Source organism: Haliotis cracherodii, unplaced genomic scaffold (assembly GCF_022045235.1).
Source record: "Haliotis cracherodii isolate W230 unplaced genomic scaffold, xgHalCrac1.p SCAF_6, whole genome shotgun sequence".
In the NCBI taxonomy this organism is placed as follows: Eukaryota; Metazoa; Mollusca; class Gastropoda; order Lepetellida; family Haliotidae; genus Haliotis; species Haliotis cracherodii.
The window spans coordinates 56,017,513-56,028,096 of record NW_027266319.1 but is presented as its reverse complement, the minus strand read 5'-3'; positions in this window follow the sequence as shown (position 1 = coordinate 56,028,096).

Below are 10,584 nucleotides of genomic sequence, written 5' to 3'. Positions count from 1 at the left end.
AGATTCAAGCGACAGGTGGTTCAAAGCGTTCAGTCGTCAGTCAAGTCAATTTTTGTTAAATATTGCTATTTAAGTACCAACTTTCGTATAGTGAAGGTTTTTGAAAACATGTTTTTCCAGCTGGACCCAACAAACTATGTATTTACTGAGCACCATCAAACACTCTATACTTTTTCACTATTAACAGCAAAGTTGACATTTGATTATTTCCGACAAAACAACTATTCATTAGTTTCAGCACTGTCAACAAACTATTAATTGTGGGTATATTTCTGAATCCCCACTCCCCACCCTCCGAAATTAAATGGATGCTCCCAAAAGCCCATATTCTAACCGGGACACTGGTCAATAGGCCCTTTTCTCCGCTCCTGAGTTAAATACACTAATACTCGAAGAAGAACCGATTTCGCCAAGAGTGTCTGAGTGTCGTTTTACGCCGCTTTTAGAAATTTTCCAGCAATGTCACGACGAAGGACATTAGCACTGTACCCATGTGGGGAAACGAACCCGGGTCTTCGGCGTGAGGAGCGAACGCTTTAACCACAAGGCTACCATGAAGAAGGGATAAGGTTTGTTGTAGAGGCGGTTATGCAGCCCGACTGCTCAACATACGCTCGTCACACCGGAGACTGGGTGCCCCCTGCTGTGATATTGCTATTGACCGTGTGTCCAATTTGCCTACACCATGTTTCTGTTCATTCGGGGTAGAATAGGTCTACAACAGGCCATGCTCCCCGTAAAAGGCGACTATGCTTGTCGTAAGAGGCGACTAACTGGATCGGGTGGCCAGACTCGCTGACTTGGTTGATGCATGTCATCGATCCCAATTGTGTGGATCGATGTTCATGTTGTCAATCACTGGATTGTCTGGTCCAGACTCGATAATTTACAGACACCGTCATATAACTGGAATCTTGCTGAGTGGGGCGTTAAACAACAAAGAAACAAAACTGAGATCATAATAAAATAGCGCCATGAGCATTCACTTCGTGAATGGAATCTGACACATTATAAATGGACGTATTATTATATGTTATAAACTAGGACCGTCTACTCTGGTCTAGTGGGGCTGCCTGGCGCTCGGCATTAAGACTCTATAACTTACAGACCGCCGTCATATAGCTGTAATATTGCTGAGCGTGGCGTTAAAAAACAAACAAAACAAACAAACAAATCTGTTCATTCGACAGAAACATCATTATGGACACCTTTAAAAGTTTGGTGTTTTCAATTTAGAGCAGCTTCCCGAGGCAAGAGAGTTAACTGACTTTAAAAGTCCAGTTTCCACTTTTATATAAGTCATGTAACTCACTTGCTTCGGGAAGATGATTAAGAGGGACAGACCAGAAGACAACGTAGTGTTTACTGTCGGAAACTTAATGAGTCAGATGGTCAAACCACGACTAACAACACTATCGCAATACACCACAGCGTTTGTTTAATTATGTGGATTAATGTTTTCTATCCAAAATTTCACAAATGTGGATTACATTTATAAATTGGGGAGAGCTTATTTTTTTTCCGAATCTGTTATCTTATTTAAGAAATAGAAATACAAAAAAAGCTCAAAGAGAAAGTAAATATTTTACTGAAAAGGACAATGCTTTTAAAGATTAATTTAAGAGAAAAATGTTTTAAATTTTTATTTTTATTTAATATTTATTTCTACCACACAACAAGTTTTTTTGTGTGGAAAATCTGTAAAGAGTGTTTTGGGGAAAATATATTAATTCCCAAGTGAATGATGTAACCATATCGATGGCCCATATCGAGGACATGGCTGTGTTGATACAGCTGACCCGTCGTCTCGAGTGTGAAGTCCATTACCTTATTCCATGCACGCACATATGGCACCTACTTCATATGGCAAGAACTACCTGATATATGGGCTGATATGACAGCATAAGTCAACATCTTGGTTATATTTCAGTTATACAACACGAACTTTAGGCCGCAACAAGTTAACCATTTGTCCTTCGGATTCTTTTAACGAAAATGATGATGCAAGCGTAGAGTATTTTTTATACAGGAAAAACGATCGAGGAACGTTACTCTGCACCGCAAATTGCAGCGCTCAAATCACAGTGTTATTCATGTCCCCTGTAGACAAATGAGCGAGTGAGTATGGTTGAGAATATTGCTGGGTGCGGCGTTGAACAACAAACAAACAACAAATAATGCGTCGTTAAGGAATATTCAATCACTCTATAACTCTGTTCGTTGGTCGTGAAACGAAATGTAATATATGTCATGGGTCATGGGTGACCCAGTCATCTTTCTGTGTAGAGTTGTGTCCCTTAGACCTGCCAGAAACCTTTGATCGTGGGTTTGAATCTCAGGCTCGCTCTGATTATGTTCCCAACTTTGTCGACCGCCTCCGTGGTCTAGTGGTAGAACGTCCGCCCGAAGAGCGGTCCGGGATTCGATCACCGGCCGCATCATACCAAAAGACGTTAAAAGATGGTACTTCTGGTTATCTTGTCTTGCGCTCGGCATTAAGTGGCTAAAACAAGGACTGGCCGGCTTGGAGTCAGTTAACTGTCTGAGTGGGGTTATCGTGTCAAAACTGCGGCATGGTATCTCAGTGGGCTAGCACTATAAATCGGCATCAGTCCGGACTAATACAAGCAGCCACACAAACACACACACGTACATGCACTTCGCTATATAACGCGACGTTAAACTCAATCTCACCTCACCTCACAATCAACGATCCACGCCGTTGGGGTAGGACGACGGTAATCAGCCTGGTCACATCATAACCACCCGATCCCTTTCTTAGGACACAAGAACTTGTAGGGATCAGGGTCTCCCTACAAATCATTCGTGACCAACTCGCGTTCTTCCGGGACAAGCCGAATAGCGACTCGTGCCCCTCTCGTGGCCATTTTTGCAACCGGGTTCCGTCTTAGCGCAAACGGGCATACCTAAAACAATTGTCAACTCGTTGCGCAATGGTTCACATATATTTCCCCATATATCATTTATATTTCAGATGCAATTAAAAGCACATCAGGACATGCGAAATTATACAGTATGATTGAACGAATTTAACTGTGTCTTGGGTATATCTTTAGATGCAAGACGTATGTAAAAACAGAAATTATTTCTGAGGGATTCTATGACAAAGAACTTGAAATCCTACGCGCTTTCTGATTGGTTTGTCGTATTTTTGCACATAACATTCATCGATAGGGGGACGAGTCTTCTTGCAGGTTACGGAAAGGGGCGAGTGGTGACGAATGGGATCAGGGTATCCCTACAAATCAGTTGTTGAAACCATTCGTGACCAACTCGTGTTATTCCGGGACAAGCCGAATATGGTTACATGTTACGGAAAGGGGCGAGTGGTGACGAATGGTGTTAAAATTAAAACTACGTGCATTTTTGATACACAGCACCCACCCAACCACCCTCCCACCCACCCTCCGCTAACCCCTTTATAATAAATTTTCGCGTGGCGTGTGTACCGTGTTCGATCAACACATTGATGTCGTCCAATTATCATCTGTCTCATATTTCAAATATAAGTGTGAAAAAGTAATACTATGATTTGACACCTGTGATTTGACACATATATCTTTATCTGCAGTTTCAGCATTCGACGCATATAAATGGGACCACCACATCTCGTATGCCGCACTTCATCACAGATTCGGCACACGGTAAGACATGTTGTGTTATATATATCGTCGGCGTCTTTATAATATATATTTACTCTGCTACAGGTATGTTAGAAATGATGGAAATGTTCACGTGTTGTTTGTTTTAAGATGGTAAATAGTACTGTCATCATCTTCATTGTGATTGAATCGATCGATTTGCATCATCGAATATTTTTGTTAAACTGAACTGAGCTTTACCGTTGATGAATATTATAAGTTGTAGCAGAATCACTCGGGGTACATGGGGTTTTATGCGACCCGCGTTGTTTTTTTTTTTTACGACGAGCAGGTGTTAAAGTGGTATAAAAACTAACGTGGGTCGCGTCAAAACCCATGTACCCCGAGTGATCCTGCTGCAACAAATTTATCTTATCGACATGTTTTACTACAAGACATTGTAAAAGAATTATAACGAATTCAAAATTGATAGAAAACGGCTGTTCTCTTGATCTGAGGCTAACCTGTGCTATGTCACGTGACTGTCCTTGACCCGGAAAGCTTTTTGCTTCGAAACGGTGTATTCGGGATTTATTCTCCCCCTCAGAAATCCAGTAATTTATCATTCACTTGGACCCATCAGATCTCATCATTCTGACTTAGAGGTATGATAAACGTTTTCAATAGGTTCCGCCAAATAGGCTGTACTGTTTCATTACGTTGCTCTCCTGGCTGAACATGTCGACATGCACGGTAACATTGTGGATGTCCGAGATATTCTCATGTTGTCGGTTTGCAATCTTTTCTGTCATTTGTATTTGTATTTGGCTTGACTACTGATGTCATGTTTAGATCTGATCGGTTCCATGGATGTCTGGTTCAGACATTTTCTGTTCAGCCGATACCTGTGTGAGATATGTTTGGTTTTACCGATATTTGTGTGAGATATGTTTGGTTCTACCGATATATGTGTGAGGTATGTTTGGTTTTACCGATGTCTGTGTGAGATATGTTTGGTTCTACCCATATCTGTGTGAGATATGTTGGGTTTTACCGATATTTGCGTGAGATGTGTTGGGTTCTACCGATATCTGTGTGAGGTATGTTTTTTTTTTTTAGATATTTGTGTGAAGTAGCTGTGCAGAGTTGCGTCCCTTGGGCATGCCAGAAACCTATGATTGTGGGTTCGAATCCCGGTTCGCCCCGATTATGTTTCTAGGTTTGTCAGCACCATATCTGTGCTCGTGGGTTTCACCGAAGTGGTAAACGTCTGAGACCTGTATCACTTGGGGCTTTGTTCCAACATTAAGCTCACACGCCGTGATATAACTGGAATACACTCACTCACTCCTTAACATGATTTTTCCTTTGAGATATAAACTGTGGTGATAAAGTACAGCGTCTGTTAGTTTAGAAATCTGCCTTCGGGACAGGTACTTTTGGGAAAGAGTGATTGAGTTTAACGTCGCATTGAACGCCGTATTTCAGTTATATGGCGGCATGCCAGTTTTATCCCAATAGGGATTGGATGCAGGTTTTAATCGTTTACTACTTAAAACACACAAGTACGGGTCTGATGCTGGCACACATAATCAGGGGCACTCACGGGGCACTCACTCACCCATTCACTGTTTGAGATCTGCTCTCTTCTACCGATATATCTACCTCCTAAGATATGTTCTATTTTTGTCTAGTTATCACTGACTCTGACAGGATCTGCAGCATCTTCAACATCTGCAGCATGCGTCTTCTCCTCGTCTTCCTGCTCCTCGCGCTTGTCATGCTGCCTGACGCTGAAGGATGGCGACGCCGCCGTCTCAGACGCATCATTCGAAGAATTGTGCGACATGGTACAACATACACGGAGATGAAACAGTAGTTTTATCGCCCTGTCATATCCTTGCGTGCGTGTGCGTGGCGTCTTGCACTTGCCTGGACTAATGCTGGTTTTAAAGTGCTAACACATGTAAATACCCTTCCGCAGTTTAACATGGCTATCCCACTCAGATATACACACTCAGTATACTCCGCGCCGACCAGTCTTTGTTTCAGTCCCTTAATGTCGAGCGCCAGGCAGCCCCACTAGACCAGAGTAGACGGTCCTAGTTTGTAACATATAATAATACGTCCATTTATAATTTGTCAGATTCCATTCACGAAGTAAATGCTCATGGTGGTATAGTTTTATGATCTCAGTTTTGTTTGTTTGTTGTTTAACGCCCCACTCAGCAATATTCCATATATGTAAATAATCCATATATGTAAATACGATGCCATGCATCAACAAAGTCAGCGAGCCTGTTCACCCCGCTTGTCGCCTCTTACGACAAGCATAGTCGCCTTTTACGGCAAGCATAGGTTGTTGAAGACTATTCTAACCCGTAACTTCACGGGTCCACCTTTTACGGCAAGCATGGGTTGTTGAAGACCTATTCTACACCGGATCTTCACGGGATACCCCGGGCCTGGGTTCATTGAGCACTCAAATTTCAAATTTTCAAGTATACAAATCATGCTGCCGTATGAGGCTGTAAGGTTTAGCAGACACATTACCATCTCATTCAACCGGGTACAATTCACAACTGGATGAAGAAAGGCATGCTTCTTACAAAGTCTCTTGTCTAAACAGCAATGTGGATTCGATGACAAACAGTCATTCATGTCATACACTGCTACCGCCCAATCCTCATTTCTTTATTTGTTTGTTGTTTAACGTCGACCTTGTTTGAAATAAGATATTTGAACCTATAGTTGGACAGAACATGTATTAAACTAGAATGTGAAAACACGAACTGATATATCATCTATTTGTATGTACTCTCATACATCCGGAGAGCGGAGGGTCGGTGGTTCTATCCCCGTCCAAGGGACGTTAAAATATGGCATTTCGTCACCAAGTCTGGCGCTCGTCATTAAGGGGATAAAACAAGAACTGGTCGGCTAGGAGTCAGTACAATTCATACATTCAATTCAGCTAAGTCAATACAATTCTGTCTGAGATACGTCGCTGTATAAGCGCAATAATCTTGAACGCAACGTTAAACCCCATTTCACCTCATCTCATCTGATGCTTCTATCTTGTCGTGTCACATACCAGGTGGTCCCAGTTCCGTATTTCCCTGCATGTGTTTATAGGCTACCCTGTATACGTGGGGCGGGCTGCTGATGAGTCTGAGCCAGGCCTGGATGTAGAGGATGATCACGGTACGATATGTTGATTGTGACAACTATTTAAGACATGGTGTTTTGTTTGCTATTTAATGTATTTTATGTATTTTATTTAACTCAGGAATACTCCGGCTATATTCCAGCAGTCTATAAACAAATTCTGGGCCAGTGACTTAAATCAAGAGCAAGGATCACGCCCAAAGGTGAACTGTGACTCGCAATCTTCAAAGTCATTAAGGCTGACCACCTGGGCCTCTTCTTACCATTCAAACAAGAGATAACGATTGCTCAGAGAGATTGAGTTTGATATGCACGGAAGCCTTTTGGGGCCATTTGTTTTTTAATTTTTTTTCGATACTATCTTGAAATTTTTCAAGAAACTGAGTTGAAATTTCAAGATACTAAGTTGAAATTTCAAGGTACTAAGTTGAAATGTCTAGATACTATCTTGAAATTTCAAGAAACTAAGTTGAAATTTCAAGATACTAAGTTGAAATTTCAAGATACAGAAGTTGAAATTTCTAGATACTATCTTGAAATTTCAAGAAACTAAGTTGAAATTTCAAGATACTAAGTTGAAATTTCAAGATACAGAAGTTGAAATTTCTAGATACTATCTTGAAATTTCAAGATACTAAGTTGAAATTGTAAGATAGTATCAACTTCTGTATCTTGAAATTTCAAGATAGTATAAAAAACAACCCCAAAACCCCAAATGGCCATAAAAGGCTTCCGCAGGATATATCAAGCACAAAGCTACGAGAAAAAATATATTTGGGTATAACAAGATTATTTATAACTGTACTATACCCCAACAGCATTAACGCCATCACTTCAGCCACTGGTGGTTGCTGAGCAATGAGCTGGCTTATAACACTTGTTGATAATAGTTATATTGATTATGCAATTTCTCAGAAATATTAACATTATATTACTAGCCTATCATTTATATTCTTTGGTTTCACGTCTGTCGACAGATGCTGATATGAGACGAGCTCCAGAAGAGGGAGAGGAAAGATAATTCGACAGTCTCACACATGTCAACTTTCGCGAATCGAGACGTCATGCTATTCCTTGCAAATAAAGTGTGACTAAGCGATATCTTTCTCATGTTTTGACAACCTCAAATTTGTAAATGTGCTTGATCGAATCTGCTCATCTAAACTCGGATAATGTAAAGTCGAAAGTGATGTAGAGGTTCACCATTTAGATCAAGCCAACGAGCACAGATGTGGTTGTACCAAAGAAGTGACCATACACCGATATGGTTGCTGACCAAAGGACCTATATCGGCCTCGGATCCTAGCACAGATAAGGGAGGGAACTTGACGCAGCGAATTGCGTCGCATCAGACCACAAGGCTCCCTAGTTAGAATGAGAGTCATCTCTGTTACTATTATGTGTTAGACCAATCCTAGATGCAGTGGAGTTAACATATTTCTGTCCGAGGTTATAAGACTGTTCAAGAAATATTAATTCTTTTGTATCCATATACTCGTCATTAACACAAGAATAATTAAGGTTAAAAATCCTGAGTGAAACCTGTACAGAAACGGGTATTTTTGCATGGACGGATATATCCTCGTCTTTTCAATATCATCCCTCATAATTTTAGTCAACGTTCATTTCCTAAAAACTAAGACCTTTTTACGTCCATATTCACACATGTGTCCAAAACTAACGTCAATTCGGCCTAAAGACGACACTCGATGAACTTGTTTTTGTTTATTTTCATTTATTGATAAAGAAATATTTCGAACAAGAGTCATTAGAAGATGACATATTCCCCGGCCCCCACACATTCGAAAGACCAAATCCTCCGACTTTGTTATCCTCACTTTAGGTCTAACTTGATGAGAGAAGTTCTATCTAATCTGTCTGTCTGCCTGCATACAAGCGTAGTTATTGAGCTTTGAAAACAATACTGTGGAATTGGGATTCGGAACTTCGTTGCCATGGAAACAGGAATTTTTTTCTTTTAAATTCATTCCTAAATATCCAAACACACGGTATCATCACTATTTGACAGTGATACATAAAATATGCTTCTGTTATAATGGTAACCGTACAATGGACTTTCAGAAGACCTTTCGAATGATCATGAAAGTGTGTTTTAAACTTTTTATGAAAGATTGTCATGAGTGGAATGTCCCCAGAGATGTTCCTTTATTAATGTGAATGATATGCACTGTGTATTATGACGTAGAAAAGATACCCAAGTTTCACGTTTAGAGCAAACCTATTGTATATCAGTTGTACTTGATATAATATACATTTTGCTGATTACGTGGTTGTACGATTGCAGATCCAAATCCTGAAGGAGATGGTTGCAGTGAACACATTAGAAATCTGTTACAAGCATTACATATTGCATCACCTGCTGTCTAAAATGACTGCTGTTAAGACGTCTAATGAGCAAGCTAGACAAAGGTGATTGTTATAATGATTTATTGAAACATTTTTTTGTATGAACACTATTCAGGAAAACATCCTTGAGAACGTCTTCCAAGTGCGATGCCAGTGCCTATTCGAAGGAGTGTTCTACAAAAGAAATACATCAAATCATATGATACTTCAGTAGTTTCTGAGAAAACTTGTCCCCATTTCACGCAGTAAAACACCAGGCAAGGGCAATAACTCTGTTAAAATGAAATTACGACACTTATTTTCGAACTCATCTGAGATCATGACCAGTTTAGTGTGTACAAGTTCATTTCTTTGACTTACCTTGTTTGTGAGAAAAGTTGTCCCCATTGAGAAACGGATGAACGAACTCCATTCCCGTACCCCCTGGCCCACTTCATAGGTGTTTCTTAATTGATTGATTGTTTGTGTCTGATTTCTTCAGTTTAGTTAATGTCAGGTCTACATTTGGCCTTACCATTTGCCAAGGAGGGGTTGGACGGGGGCTATATCTTGAAGTATAATATGAGCAGCAGAAATGGCAGATTTGATTCTTATTCCTAGTGATGGAATAAGAGATGATTTCGTACTGAAAATATCTTCGTAAACAGGATTAAATACACATGCTGGATTTGAGTGATTAAAATATAATTTGGTGATGGTGATAATTTCAGGCTGTGTTCTGTAAAGGATGGCTACTCCGTATCCACTACAGACAATGCAAAGTAGAAGTTCGAAATTCTCCAAGGCAAGGCCTGAGGCTTTGATGATGAATAGTATCTATATGTGTTTTAAATTACTGGTTAATGCTCCTCCATAGACGATGGCGCCATGATCAAGTAAATGGATCAGTGATTTGTGTAAAGAGGGATGTCTGATCCCCTCCCCCCTTGAATTAGTTGCAGCTTTCAACAAATCAAATGCCTTCAGTCATTTACCTTTAAGGTATTTAATGTGCGGTTAGAAACGTAGATGGTGATCAAAACTATTCAAACATAATTCACGTTTCTTATGTGTCTTATATTTTCTGCAGTGTATACAATTAATTTTTGATTTAGGAAATTTAAACCCATTTTCATGGGACCACTACAGATTTGTAACAACAAACAATATTAAAATTATCCACGAAAAGTGATCCATCTACTGAATAATACTAAATAATGTGACAGACAAAATACTGCCTTGTGGAACACCCTGATCCTGATTATAACAATAATAATCAGACAGGGTTCAGTACTCTCGAACTTGAATTTAACTGTCTGTTACAAACAGTGATATAAAATGAGGTAAACCCCCCAGCCAAAAGCATGTAAATCCTTTAAAATACCATGCTTCACGGTAGTACCGTATGCTTTCTCAAGCTCAAAGAAAATTGATACCGCTGTTTAATGACTATAGCATTTTTAACAAA